The 16,598-nt window shown below is 24.7% G+C and overlaps 1 long non-coding RNA gene across 4 annotated transcripts in view; it reads left to right on the top strand.

Moving 5' to 3' along the window:
• Positions 1–16,117, top strand: part of LOC127287419 (uncharacterized) — a 66,970-nt gene extending 50,853 nt beyond the window's left edge. For 3 of the 4 annotated variants that reach the window (XR_007843875.1, XR_007843873.1, XR_007843874.1), the window contains one exon: positions 16,076–16,117. This is a non-coding gene — a long non-coding RNA (uncharacterized LOC127287419). The remainder of the gene's footprint in view (positions 1–16,075) is intronic. The other variant, XR_007843876.1, reaches the window with a different exon arrangement.
• Positions 16,118–16,598: the final 481 nt, after the last annotated feature.

Raw genomic sequence — 16,598 nt, 5'->3', positions numbered from 1 at the left:
CAGCAGAATTAGTAAATTTTTTAGTCTGAATCAGTAAATGACATTTTGCAATGAAATTAATTACTGCAAACTAATTCTAAATTTAATTTAACAATAAGGAAACGGAAGGTGTTCATTTTGACGCAGACAACGCCCTTTTTTGAGGAGAGAAAATTGAGCAAGCAAACGATATAGTAATTTCACAAGACACCAAGTAATTGTGCTCGCGTTAATTGTCCGCCTATATACACACACGTATGTAAACACATATACACTAACACGTGATTACATTCTTAACTTTATAGTGTGGGCTCACCTTGCTTTTGTCGGCGTACCAATAAATATATATATATATATACTTTATACTTATAATACAGAGAGTGCATCGTATTTCATCTATAATGTGTATATATACATATAGTTATATTTATTTCAATGTATCGCTAGGAATACAATACACCAATACAAATATCGTTTCAAGACACAAACAGAGCGGAACTTTGCTGCCGGCGGCCTGTTTCGTATCGCAATAACGCACGTCCTTCCCATCGTGTAACTCAAGATTCGTGTAATCCACTCCCATCCCAGATTTCAACACTATATAAAATTAATACATTTTATTTTTTCTTCAATTTACATTACAACTTTCACAATTTATTATTTATCATATGTAGATATCAAAATTGTACTTTTTATCCACGTGAAAAATTTTTTTATTTATTTGTTTTGAAAAATTTCGGTTAATATTGTAAGTAAGAATTTTTGATACAGATTCCTGCATCGACATTTTACCGACACTTGAAAAATAATGGTTCTTATGCTAAATGTCGATAACATGTCGGTGCAGGAATCTGTAATATATCTATATATCATAATAGAATAAAAAATAAATTCATGAAAAAGATTTTTTTTAAAAAAAGGCGAACTTTGAAATTGGAACTATAAATCTTAAATTTCTCGCGAGATTATTGGGTGGTTACGAAGCAATTATATATTTAAACGGGCAAACGAATAAATATGGGACTTGTTTTGAATGATTATACTCTCACGGTTTTATATACGTGAGGTCCAATTTTTTTTTCTTTTTTTTAAATAAAGCCGCGCCATCAGTGACCGGAAGAGGAGTGGAGAATCAGCGGAAACTTCCCGTTATAGTCGCTCAACATACGTGATTCATTGTAGATGGGAGATTCTTGAAATTGAGTAAATAATATGAGGCGCAGTGAATATATATATATATATATACGCACTTGCTTGCAGCTGTGGTATACTTTCGCCAAATTATATAGAGATTCGAATATATACACTCGCGGAAAACAATAAAAGTTGCCGGAGTACTTGGCAAAAAAAAAAATAATAAAGAAATTCATGTCCACCTTGGTTAACTTCCTGGTGCCAGGATAAAAATATCGTATTTTGTTTTATATATATATTTTTGTAAAAAAAAGTACTTCCGAGAAAACGCCATGGAAAAATTAGAAAAATATTTATAACGAAATAGCATAAATATAAGAAAAAGTAAATATTATTCGATCGTAAAATTGTGATATAAAATGTTTCTATTTGATATGGATAAAAGAAATTACGAAATTGTGTTATTTGCGAAAATTAGTTTGAGGTTATGTCAGTGGATTGAACGTCGTTAATCGTTCTAAATTGTAATTTAAATAATTTGATATAGCAAAAAGTCAATTACTGATTTAAATAGCAAATTTTTCTTTTAGGTTATGTTTTTTTTAAGTAACTAACTACAAATTTATTTTTAGGTTATGCTATATTAAAATAACAAATAGTAACTAATTCAATTAGTTTTTACTATTTTTAGTTATTTTTCCTAATAATTAGTTTTGTGAATAAAAAAAAAAATAATTAAACGTCCTTGCTATAATGGATATGATGTCTTTTCTATCATCTCAAATGTCTAATGTGAGAGAAAGGCTATTGGTCCAGAAGTCAAATAACTGGTTTTAGATGCCAATCCACCCGCACAGTATTCTCTCTCTCTCTCGTTATATATATTATATATACATATATACTGTACTTGTGGAAAGGCATCTGATTTTATATACTGACACTGCGGATGAAATTCATTCTTGCGTTTCAAGGTCCGTATATTATTTACGGTCCAGATCACCAAAGAAGGAAATTGATATCAGTGGCCACGGACAATAACCTCCCATCGATTTCTCTCTAGGGAATAATATTTTTTTTTTATACATATAAACAATATAATTCCATATTGTTTTATTTTTCGTAAAAAAAAAATCGAATTTTATTTTGATTAGGACTGATATCACTGAAAAAATTTCTGTATTTGAAACAAATGCCATTTAATTGATTCAAATAATAGTTATTTAATATAAATCAATAACTATGCAGTGTTCCTCTTGCGGTGGCGTCTTCAACTAAAATACTCCCCCTAGTGATGGCGTCCTCAACTAAAGTACTCCCCCTAGTGATTGCGTCCTCAACTAAAATATTCCCCCTAGTGATAGCGTCCTCAACTAAAATACTCCCCCTAGTGATGGCGTCCTCAACTAAAATACTCCCCCTAGTGATGGCGTCCTCAACTAAAACACTCCCACTAGTGATGGCGTCCTCAACTAAAATACTCCCCCTAGTGATGACGTCCCCAACTAAAGCGCTAAAAATTTAGAAATTAAAACAAAAAATTATTAGTAACGTAAAAATAATAATTATTTCATACTAAAATAGTTGGAGATTAGTAAAATAAATTTGGTTGTTAATTGTATCGCTCTTTGGAAATATAGGGGAAATATTGAAAATTGAGTTGGCCTTTTTTCAGGAATCGTAAAAATTTATATTTATGAAAGAGGATGTTTTTTTAAAAACACATTTCGTATATATGTAAGGACACGTGCTCACCACATGGCTGAGAATTTGTTTTTTCTTCATCTTCTTCTTCTTCTTTTTTTATAATCTTTTCTTCGAGAGAAGCCGGACTTTGAACACGTGTTCCTTATATACTCTCCGTATGATATTCTAACAAAGGTTTTTAAATACAGAATAAAGAGAACTACTTCCTTGATGCATTAATGCAGTTCACTGAACTCAATATATATATATATATACTGCAAGCACTGTAAAATTTATTCGTCGACAGTAATATTATTAATTTGTTTTCAAAAAAAAAAAATTTCTCACCTTTTTGGAACCTTATAAAGATTAAAGGGAAAAGGGTAGAATTTTAGTATTTTGGTATTGGTACAAAATCTGAATTTCAGAATTGGCAGAGTGATTTTGAATTATAATTATTTTTTTTATTTCTATACAATAGAAAGATTTTTTATTACTGTATGAAAAATATAGTATTTATTTAGTTTTTTTAAAATCATTTTTGGTTATGGTACACTTAGAGATTAAATTTTAAAATAACCAACATCAAAAAGCTTTTTCTCTCTCTTTTTTCTATTTTCAGAGTCTGATGTGATGGACATTTGAAAAAATAAACTCGTAATTTGAAAGCAATTATTCTTATCGTCCTTGTTAAATTTAGACGAGCATTAAAAGTGATTCATGTAAAATGCCTTATAAAATAGCCTCGAAAATAGCTAAAGAAGCAGAATAACTTGTGAACCTGAAAGATAGTGATTTTATCGAAAAAAGAGTTGAGAAGATAAGAAGTGCAATGTTTCTTATCTGAGTGATGCAAAATATATATATACTTTGTACAAGTTGATTTACATGTAAAGGTGTTGTCCTCAATAGCGCGTGTTTCTGACCAAGAGAATATTCTTTCATGATGCGGTGCGTATTTAATTCTCGATATCAAATTTCCAAGGTGTCGTCATGTCAGGCATTTATTTTCTATCAATGGATTTTCTTTTTTTTTTCGTCATATATCAATTGATTCCACTGGTTTCACTTTTTGATTTTTATATCTAATTAAGATCATCAAAAAAAAAAAAAAAAAAAAATACCATCCTCTATCGATCTGTCGATCAATGTCAGAAAAAAAAACATTGTTCTTAACCCACTTTTTCATAAGATGAGTTTCTCTCGTTGTGGGACACACAAGTGCAAGTAAATTATTATTCAGTTTCAAGGAAAGTTGCTTCGCTCAATTTTTTTCTCTATAGACTCGCGCGAATATATAGAAGAGACATTCTATTTGTATTTTCTCTTTCATGGATTTTTTTTTCGACAGTTTTGGAAAATATTTTTGTATAGCTAAAATAAATAATTTTACGCGGAAGACAAAAAATTGGCTAAAAACTTAGTTTTGTTATATTAAAATAACGAAAATATAACTAATAGTAAATAATTCAACTATAGTTTTTAGTATTTTTTCAGTTATTTTTCTACCGAAAATTAGTTACTTTTTACTAATAATTAGTTATTTATTATTAATTACTAAAACAAACAGTCAACAAATATTTTACTACACTTAAAGAAAAAAATTATTTATTTATTTATTTATTTAAATTGTAATAATAATATAATTAATAATTAATTTTATATTAAATAAATAAATAATAATTATAATAATAGTAATAATAATAATAATAATAATAATAATAATAATAATAATAATAATACCTAATAAAAATAATAATTTTAAAAATTGTAATAATTATAATTAGTTTAATTTTTTGCTAATTCAAATTTAGAGAGTAGGGGCGGAAAAAAAATATATAAACGTAACTAGGAAGTAAAGAAAAAACATGCAGTATTCTGTTATTGAGCAATTAAGATTGCAATAATTTTTTTTTTTTACTATAAAATATTATTAAAGCATATATATATGTTGAATGTGAAAAACTTCATTTCCTCATGTTTAGAAAAATAACGATATTAATGTATATATATCTTGATTCGTATATATACGCTATAATTATCTATATTAGCGATTTTAAAAATAAAAAGGAACAGGTTCGACGAGATGAAAATACTGTTAATTAGATTCATTCGACAAGTTATTTCTGTGAAAAATTCAACAAACTTCATGTTGGTACTATAGATTATATTCCTATATATATATAAATGTGAATGGTAGATATTGATTCAACTCGCAATTCTGTCAAAATAACAAGTAATAGTTTATTTATCAGCCAATATATATATATTATATATAAGTTATGAAATAATCACGTAATTAAGAAATCGCATTTGACAATATTAATTTATTTAAAAAAAATATATAATATAAATTGCATTAAAGATTCTCTTCGCAAAAATTTGATTTTATATTTTGGAAAAATTCACCTCTTGATTTTTAAAGGTCAACCGGTATTAATCGAGGCTTTTTTTAAATTTTTTTTTAAGGATTATTATATATAAGGCGAGAATTTTTATTTGATTTTCTTTTTTTCCACCGTTTATGATTTATGTTTTGCGCTGTCGTGTCAGTGTTTCACTCACACACAATCCAACGAACTATATAATGTATATAAAAACATTACCTATATGTGTTTTAATGATTGCACGTGCGACTATATATATATATATATATATATATATATATATATACTTAATGTCCCTATAATAAAATTAAAAAAAAAAATAATTCTACCTCCCAATTCGCGACCTTGCTTATTAAAATTACATTATATACCTCATGCGGACTTTTCCCGTTTCAAATATTATATATAATTTCATATATGAAATTTGATTAACTTCTGCTCGCACTTGAAAAAAAATCTATTAATCACAATTGGATCATTAATAATATTTTAGCAAAAAACTATTTTTATTTGAATTTATATATATATATAAATAATTAATTAATCTTTTTATGTATTTTATATACAATTTTGCAAATTAATCACAGAAAATTATAAGGTATTAAAATAAGCTGCAACGCTTATTATTTTAATCCAATTTTGCTTATTTTAATACCAAAATAGATTAAAATAAGCAAAATTGTATTAAAATAATATAAGCGTTGCAGCTTATTTTAATGCCTTTTAATTTTCTCTGAATGTAAAGTTATTACATTGAAATAATATTTATTTAATTCAAATAATAGTTTACTTGATTATTTTCAAATAAATATATAATGAAACAAAAATTTATTTGGCACAAATAAAAAAATTATTTGAATGAAACAAATTTTTTTTTTCATTTTTACTTAAACTAAATAATTTTTATTTAAAAAATATAATAATAATATATTAAATAAATTTTCCTTGATTGATTTTATGCCAAAAGCAATAAAAAAAAAAAAAATTTTTTACAATAATATTATCTTCAAGTTATATAACAATTTGACGTAAAAATCATAGAAAATACGTAGGAGTCAGTTGAGAATTACGTAAATTGTTGCGGATATTTCATTTACATATCTGATGAATATAATATAATAATAAATATAATATAATAATAAAAAATAAATCATTTGTAAAAGTTGTAAAAAAATTACGACTAAGATTTATTTTCAAAATTATTTATTACAAATTATTTATTATTATATCATTCTTATTGTTATTATTATTTTTTATTATATTAATTTTTTTTCATCAATATTTGTTACAGTAAAATCATTTAAATATCACGAATAGATGACTTGCCATTAATCATTTTTATTAACTATTAAATTTTAATGAAATTTTTTCAAAACCTGAATCTTATGATATATTGAGGAAGTGCGTATATTATTTATACATATATATAGAAATGCGCGGTACACTTTATAAAAGTCACGTGTTGTAGAAAAAATAAAAATATATATATATATATATATAGATGGATTATTGATCGGATTTGTCCGCAAAAGGATTCCTTATTGAATAATAAATTTATTTTCAACATTTAAAATCAAATGAATTTTGCAATAGAATTTTTATTTTAAAAAAAGAGGGGGGGGAAGAAAAAACAATAACATAAAGAAGAAAAACATGCCTATTAATCATATTACTTTCCATCGCTTTGCCTGGATTATGTTATATATTTATATACATATATGCAGACACTTTAACCGATTATGAAAAAAAAAATGGTCAAACTGGCTATATATTAAAATTCATAATTGCCAACTACTTGCAATGTAAATATATTAGTTATCTCAGACTATATACATATGGGGAAGTGATTAATTTGATTCGCGAAAGTTAATTTCTGTTTTATAATTGTGCAATAGTTTTTTTTTTTTTAATTTTCTAATTAATATCACCATATATTAGAATATTTTTTGGATTTAAAAAAATTTTTTTTTTTTAATCTTTTTTTCGCTTTATAATTTTTAATTAAAATTTCATAATTCTAGACTTTTCGTGATTCCTTTTTATTTATAATATATTGTATATATATAATTAGTCTTTGGATGTAAAAATGATATAAATATAAATCAGTAATGGAGAAAGTCTAATCCAAGGCTGTGATTTGCTGATAATTGTAGTAGTGTGATAATAATTTGCGAAATAATTGCAAAAAGAGAATATCAAAACTTAGATATAATTATCCAAATGTGTGCGCTTAAATAATGAATTATTTTTAATTTTTTTTTTCCTGTTTGAAAGATGATCGACAAGTATGTCAAGTAAATTACATATAATATATTTTTCAATCAGATATTTTATGCAGTTTATATTATGCATGAAGGTAAATAGGGGAGTGGATTATATTTCAAGTTTAATATACACACATACTGTTATAGTATATATAGAAAAAATCCACCTGTTTATATATTCATGTCAATTTCTTATATAAATGAAAAGATGTAAAGCCGATTATAACACAATTTTTTTTATACTTCAAACGGATTATCTGTTATTACAAATATTGTAAATACTTACTGCATTTTTTACATTTTTTTTTCTCCAAAACGAATTAACTGTTATTACAATGTACTTACTGCATTTTTACAATTTTTTTTTTTTTATTTATTTTTTTTATTCATTTTTTTCTTAAACATACGGGTAAATTAAAATAATATTCGTAATTGCATAATCAATTTAAGTGACTGATAGCACACTTTGTATATATAAATGAACCAGAGTGAGTGAAAGTGGTTTTAATGGCATACAAATTTCCTGTTGTGACAATATCAGCGTCATTTCTTTAATTAAAAAGCGTCTCTTTATATGTATATATAATATAACATAACCGGCAGTATTTCTAAATAGGTACAACCCTGTTTTAGTCCTGATTAAAATTCATTATTTAAAGAGAGAGAGAAAAAGTAAAAGTATTTTTTTTTATTCGAATTTAAAAAAACTAAAAAAAATATATATTAAAAATTATATTGACGTAACAAATTATTGTCCTATATTTTAATTTTTTTTTTTATTATTATTATTATTATTATTATTATTATTCTATACACTGAACAAAATTTATTTGATTCAAATAATCGGTTACTTGACTATCAAATAAATATTTACTTGAACCAAATAATTTTTAAAATCAAATTAAATAAACTGTATTTGAAACAAATATACAATTTAATTGAATAATTATTCGATACAAAATAAATATTTAATTGATAATATATAATCAAGTACAAGATTATTTGAATCAAATAAATTTTTTTTTTTAGTATTGCAATTGTTAAATATGGAAAAATTAAATATATATTTAAAGAATTTATCTAGAGGAAAAAATAAGTATATATTTAAGTTACGAGGAAAATTTAGAAATAATATATTTTTTTTTTTTTGTTAAACTCCAAAGTTCTCTGGTTTTTTTTTATAAGAAAAAAAAAATATTCAGAAAATCGTAAAATCGAGCACATAATTTATCACACTTTGAGATAAATTATTTATATTATATATACATAATATAGTAATTGTAAGTGAGAGTGTCACTATAAATAATTTTAGTACCTATTTTTCTTTTCTTTTTACATTATACAGTTATGGCAGATAATCACGTCCTTAAAAGCTATTATAATTTTATTATATTATATTTGCAAAATAGTTTAGTTTACTTTGCTTCCTATATAAAATTATTTTTAACACTTTGTTTTTAAAATCCGGAGATATAATTCGTCAAATACTTTTTTTCCTATTACATCTCTATTTTTATATCCTGCGAAAGTGCAATAATTACGTAACAAGTATATAGTAATAATAATAATAATAATAATAATAATAATAATAATAATAATAACAGTAACAGTTTGGAAACATTTTCTTGATTTCTAATAAATATTCAATTATTTTTTATAAACACTTTATCATTAATTATGCACTTTTGTAGGAAAATAGTTTAAAACAAATAATTTTTTATAAAAATATACAGAAAATTAAAAGGCATTAAAATAAGCTGCAACGCTTATTATTATTTTAATCCAATTTTGCTTATTTTAATACCAAAATGGATTAAAATAAGCAAAATTGGATTAAAATAATAAGCGTTGCAGCTTATTTTAATGCCTTTTAATTTTCTGTGTAACAGAAAATTTAATTTTTCTTTAAATTTACGAAACTATTTTCCATGCGTTTGGTAATTTTATTTATACTCTGGTAATTGATCAGTCTCTAACAGACAAAATTATATAAATTTGCATATTTTGAACAAATCGCTATTATCAGTCTTATAATTTATATATATAAAAAAAAATAATGTCTGAAAAGTCAAATATTTTTTGTCTCTATTATGTAAAACTATATATATATATATATACGAAACTGTATGTATAAAGCCATAAGATTAAAATTGCGGTTTGGACATTAAGGAACGGTTTATTTCATCTAATTGAAGGTCTTTGCTACTTTGTTAAAAGTAAAATAGCATTTGATCAATTTTTTTTTTTCGTTGCAAAATATTTAAATCCAAATATGGAGGTTTATATAAAATTTTAGTAATAATCATGTTATCATGTAAGTGAAAAAATTCAGCCGCACACATAAAATCAGTAAATTTTTTTTTTTTTTTTAAATACTTTCTCTATAGGAAGCAAAATGCATATTAATTTTTACCGCAAAATCTAAATTTCTTTTGTTATTGTAGGATAAATTCTTTAAAAACAAATAAAATACTTTTTCATACAATAAATAAATAATATATACAATAAATTATTTTATAATAGCAAATAACCTTATCAAAAATTAATTACTGAGGCAGTACAGCGCCAGTACCACCAGTAGTGGAGCGATATTGGTACCAGTATCGCGGCAGTATAGTGAACACTGGTAATTTTTGGTATAGGGAAGCGATTATATTTGAACCAAATAAAATTATTTTTAACTGTAATTAATTTTTTCAAAAAATATTTTAAAATAAATTCGAGATGAAAAATGAAGATTGTCGCACTTTGCAAAGAAACTAATATATATATACATATATTATATACACGGATGTTGTCAATTATTTGATTGGCAGTAATTCTTATAAAGCTATATGCAAAATCATGACAAGTGCTTATTATAATAATGTTAATTTCTCTCTCTCTCTCTCTCTCTCGATCAATTTGTTATATTTTAATAATGAATCTCTCATATCACAACTTTTTAACCCTCCCCTCTAATTTAATTTCCGAATATATTTATACAATAATTTTGCACCTATCAGGGAAAACATTTTTTTTTTCTTTGGCCACTGAGTTCATTATTATTATATTAAAATAGGAAAATAGTAATGCATGTAATGGTATGCTCCCCTATATCTTGACACTTAAAGACACAGATTAGCTTATCCTATATAATACTGGTGGCTAATATGGAGACATGAAACGGCAGTCGTCACGGACGTTAACGCCATGACACCTTCACTACAACCATAAATTTCACGTTCGCTAGCACCTTGCATGTCTTCCTGAAATTTATCACTCTCTTAAATTTTTTTTTTCACCTTTTTGTTTTTTTTTTTTTTTTGTTGTTGTTCTTAATCGATTAAAACTCTTAATTGATATTTCAATCTGTTAAACATTTTTTTTTATTTAATTTTTAATTATTTTTTTTTAAATTAATTATTGCACTGAAAAAAAAAATTTATTTGATTCAAATATTCGGTTACTTGATTATTATCAAATAAATATTTACATGAAACCAAAATAATTTGTATTTGAGTCAATTAAATAACTATTTGTTTTAAATACAGAAATTATTGGTCCAAATACATATTATTTAAATACATTATTTAATTCAAATAAAAAATTATTTTGGTTCAAGTAAATATATTTATTTGATAATATTAAGTAAACGATTATTTTAATCAAATAAATTTTTTTCTCAGTGTGTAAATGTATTAGAGTAGCTCACTTTTCACCCATTCAGATTAAGAGAGTTGATATTATTAAAAAAAAAAAATTGATAATAATTAATATTAATTATTATAAATTAATAATTATTGACATTAGTTAACCATTGATATACATAAATAATTAATAATAATTTATATTAATTAACAATTTATATAAATTAAAAATTAATAATAATGTATATTAATTAACAAATTTATATTAACAATTATTATTATTAATAAATAATAAACGTTAATTATTGATATTAATTAATAATTAATAATAATTTATATTAATTACTATCTAAAAGTTGATATTAATTAAAAATTGATATTAATAATTGTTATTTACTGAGAAAATTAAAAGGTATTAAAATAATAAGCGTTGCAGCTTATTTTAATGCCTTTTAATTTTCTGTGTATATTAATAATTGACATTAACAATTGTTATTCAATAATAATTGACATTCAATAATAATTTTTAAGAAATTATATTAATTAACAATTAAATTTAATGATTGATATTAATTAATAATAATTGATAGTAATAAACAATTGATGTTAATAATTGATATTAATTATATAATATTCAATAATAATTTCTATATTTAATAACTAATATACATTAATATAAAATATTATTAATTAATAATTGATATGAATTAATAATAATAATTATTATAATAATTATTAATTAATAATATTTTATATTATTATTAATACCAGATATCCTAGGATATTCCAAAAACATCCCTTGGATATCCTAGGGATATCCTAAGGATACTTTAAGGATATCCAAAGTAGCGGCGGTTAGGATATCTTAGGGATATCCCAGGGATATCTAAGGATGTCCCTAGGACGTCCCAGGGATATCCTAATCATTTCCTCGGATATTATTAGGATATCCTCAGGACGTCCTAAGGATATCCCAAGGATATCCCTGGAATAATTAGGGATGTCCTTAGGACGTTCTAAGGATATCCACAGTATGACTATATTATCTTAAGGGTTAGAATATCCTTGAGTCGTTCTAAAAATGTCCCTAAGATATCCATAAAACGACCCTAACATATACAAAATAATTAAATAAAAATGGAAAACATATTTTTTGGATGTATTTATAATGTATTTCCAAGATATCTAAAATGATTTACCTTGTCTACAAGAATTCTTTTTTCTACTTTTTCTTTAAAAAATCTCTTGAAACCAACTCAAGCGCTAACTATATTTGTATCGAAAAATCGCTATCTCAAATAGTCAAAATTTGAATCATAATGATATCCTAGGGAGATCTTAGCGGTATTTCTAAAATATTTTAACGATATACCAAGTTTATCCCAAGAATATCCCCACGATATCACTAGGATATCCCAGGGATATCCCTAAAATATCCTCAGTATATCCCCAGGTTATCCCAAAAAATATCCTACGTAACGGCGATTTGGATGTTCTGTAGGATATCCTAGAATATCATATGGACGTTTTCAGGATATCCTACATTAGTTTAGGATATCCTGAGGATATCCTTTTGTTGTGAGGGTATATTTTATGTTAATTAATAGTTGCTTTTTATTATAAATAAATAAATATAAATTATAATTTTGAAAAAAAAAATCCATCTCTCTGGGGGAAAGTGTTTGGAAATTTGTTTATATGATTCCTCGCGGGGACAAGAATGAAATAGAGTGATTATTATTATATAGGCGTGCGTGTGCTCTACTTTCACGCGATGTAATTAGCGTATATACTAGATGCTCCTGTAGGGCTTCTTTCAAGAAGCTAGTTTGTTTACTGCTCAATGTTTGCGATTACTTCTGGCAATATTCTACTCCCATATAATACTTATTTTGTTATACTATATATATGCTCTAAAGGAATTCATCGCGTAAAGCTTGCTTTGCCAATCTAAAGGCACGCAAATCATTCCCCTAATGATGCTTTTCTTGATTAAGCTAATGGGATTATAACGAGAGGTTTCCTGGGTAATGCAAGAACTCTTTTGCGCTGAGGAACAAAAAAAAAAAAAAAAAAAAAATTGCAAGTAATTGATAATACTGATGTGGTCCTTTTTCCTCTCTCTCTCTCTCTCTTTATATATATGGGGGAATTGAGAAAAATTCAAATAATCGGTTATACTTGACTTATCAAATAAATATTTACTTGAGGTAAATAATTTTTTTATTTAAATAAATCAATAAAATTTTTTTTTTGCATTTTTATTTGAAACAGATAAAAAAATTGAATCAAATAGAAATATATTTGTAACCTTTTACTTGTTTCAAATAAAAAAATTTAATTTAGCTCAAAAATTTTTTTTTTTTAGTGCAAATAAATTAAAATTTTTAATCTTGCAAAAAAATCAAGATTATATTACGTTTCACGGTCAAAAATGTATAATACGCGTGGGCGACTTCCGTAGGCAATTTTTTTTTTTGTCTTCGTCTATTCAATATATATATATATATATATATAGGAGAGAGGTTTTTTGGACGAGAATCGAGATTTGTCGCCTTATCCTTGTCCTCCATCGTTCATGTATATATGCGGCGATTTCATGGTAACTCGATATATATATATATATATATAGGATATAGTAGCAAAGCCAGGACCATAAACCATATGGTGCAGAATAATAATATATATGTATAAGAGCGACAGATCCTTACAAAGATAAGTCTTATACCGATTTATATTGGCGTGATTGTAATTTACTGCGTCTACAACTAATACTACTACTACTTCTATACTCTCTTATTTAAATTGAGTAAAAAAAAAAAAAAAAAAAAAATTTTTTTGTCCATCCAATTACTTTTTTAGATTTTTCGTCAATTAATTAATGTAAGGGAAATTACAATTTTTCATATAGTAAATAAAAGTAATAATAATAATAATAAAAATAAAATATAATTATTAATATAATATAATTTTTTTTCCTAAAAAAATATTTTTTTTTTTTAATATGTTGAAAGAAGACTTCGTGGTGGGTAGAAGCTTTGGTGGGATAGATGGGATAAGAAGGGATGTGGAGAGGGGTCAAGACAACGAGGAGACGACGTGTAGTAGTAGTAGTAGTAGTAGTAGTATTTCCTTGGAGAGATGAGGGCATCGGCCTGACCGTGACCTAGCCACCGCTCCGTACTCCACGCGTCTCTTCTCGCAGTTTTCGTATACCATACATTTTACGTCTTATATAAATATATGTATACATATATACAGATTTTTTCACTTTTCCGCGTAAATTTTGCCAAAAAAAAAACAAGAAAAACATTTTCTAAGGGAACAACATTTTTTTCTGACAAATTAGGGGTTTTTTTTTTCTATACAGAGAGTAAAAAGTGTGCCTGGCACACAGATGCTACGAATTTGTTTTTTGTCTTTCTACTTTAAGTAGAAAACGCCTTTCTGAGTCAGACAGAATTTAAAATACATTTAAATCAGGCGGGAACTCGTCTGACGAGTAAATGTGTTTTCTACTTGAAGTAGAAAAATAAATTCGGTACTGGAAGTAGATTTTTTTATTACTTAAAGTAGAAAAGATTTTCCAAAGTAGAAATATTTATTTTCTACTTGAAGTAGAAATATAAATTCGTTACTGGAAGTAGAATTTTTTTTACTTAAAGTAGAAAAGATTTTTCCAAAGTAGAAATATTTTTTTACTTAAAGTAGAAAATACTTTCTATAGTCAAAGTAGAAATATTTATTTTCCACTTAAAGTAGAAAATACTTTCTATAGTCAAAGTAGAAATATTTATTTTACTTAAAGTAGAAAATATTTGTTATAGTCAAAGTAGAAATATTTATTTTCCACTTAAAGTAGAAAATACTTTCTATAGTCAAAGTAGAAATATTTTTTTTTACTTAAAGTAGAAAAGATTTTTACAAAGTAGAAATATTTATTTTCCACTTAAAGTAGAAAATACTTTCTATAATCAAAGTAGAAATATTTTTTTACTATTAATGTAGAAAATATTTGTTATAGTCAAAGTAGAAATATTTATTTTCCACTTAAAGTAGAAAATACTTTCTACACTGAAAAAAATCTTCACCTTGAAGAGCGATAAGTTTCACTGAAACAGCAATAGGTTTCACTTAAACAGCGATATATTTCTCGAAAACAGCAAAACTTTTCGCTATTTTAGAGAAACAAATCGCTTCTCCAGATAAAGATTTTTTTCCGTATAGTCAAAGTAGAAATATTTTCCACTTTTGATGTAGAAATATTTTGTTTTAGTTAAAGTAGAAATAGTAAATATTATGTAATAATAATATTATAATATAATATATTTTTCTACTTAGATTAAAAAAAATTTTCTAATTAGAGTAGAAAAATATTTTTAAAATAGCAATATTTTATTTTACTTAAACTATAGAAATAATTTCCACTCCTTATCAGCAGTAGGTGAAAATAATAATTAATAAGAAAGTGGAAATTAGAATAAAGTTTTGAGGTTTTTTTTTTTTTTTTTTTTCTTTAATTAAAACGAGCGTGTGAGGGTTAATGAAGAAACGGATACTCTCATGTGAAATGATCACGACACTGTTAGACATTTATGAGCACCATCATCTCTCAACGCTGAACATGTTTAGCAACCAACGACTATTCGTTTAAGCCATCAAACATTCTGCACGTTTACATTTTAACCTACCCTTATATATATTATGCGCTTACATTTTCATTTGCATACATATACATATAGCCATAAGAGAGAGAGAGAGAGAGAGAGAGAGAGAGAGAGAGAGAGAGAGAAAGAAAAAGATCCTAATAAGCAACGATCAGTTTTCTTCGCTTTTATATGCACACATTATTTTCTCTTCTCCTCTATATATATACTCTTCTTAATGGGAAATTAAAACCAAAAGGGAAAGTAATATTAAATACAATTTTTTTTAATGTACCTATATAATGTATGTGATAAAATATTATGTATTCAATCAAGTCTTTTGTTTGTTTCAGGTGAGCTTTCATTATCGATGTGTAATTAACTGAAACTTCGGGTGAGATTTCATCTTTTTTTTATTATTATTTACTTAAATGTTACTAATTAGTACTTATTAGTTTTTTATTATTACTAATTAGTACTTACTAGTTTTTTTTATTATTAATAATTAGTACTTATTAGTTTTTTATTATTACTAATTAGTACTTACTAGTTTTTTATTATTATTACTAATTAGTACTTATTAGTTTTTTATTATTACTAATTAGTACTTACTAGTTTTTTTTATTATTACTAATTAGTACTTAATAGTTTTTTATTATTAATTATTACTGATTATTAATAACTGTTATTACTATTTGTATAATTAGTACTAATTATTATATTAATTAGTACTTATTGATTTTTATTATAAATAATTAGTACTTATTATTACCGATAATTACTAATTAGTACTTACTAGCCCTTTTAAATAGTACTTATTGGTTTTTTATTATAACTAATTAGTACTTATTATTACTGATTATTACTAATTAGTAC

This window comes from Leptopilina boulardi, unplaced genomic scaffold, assembly GCF_019393585.1.
Source record: "Leptopilina boulardi isolate dan_hultmark-lab unplaced genomic scaffold, ZJU_Lbou_2.1 LbouV2_370, whole genome shotgun sequence".
NCBI classification, from domain to species: Eukaryota; Metazoa; Arthropoda; class Insecta; order Hymenoptera; family Figitidae; genus Leptopilina; species Leptopilina boulardi.
This window is presented reverse-complemented; position numbering and strand designations above follow the sequence as displayed.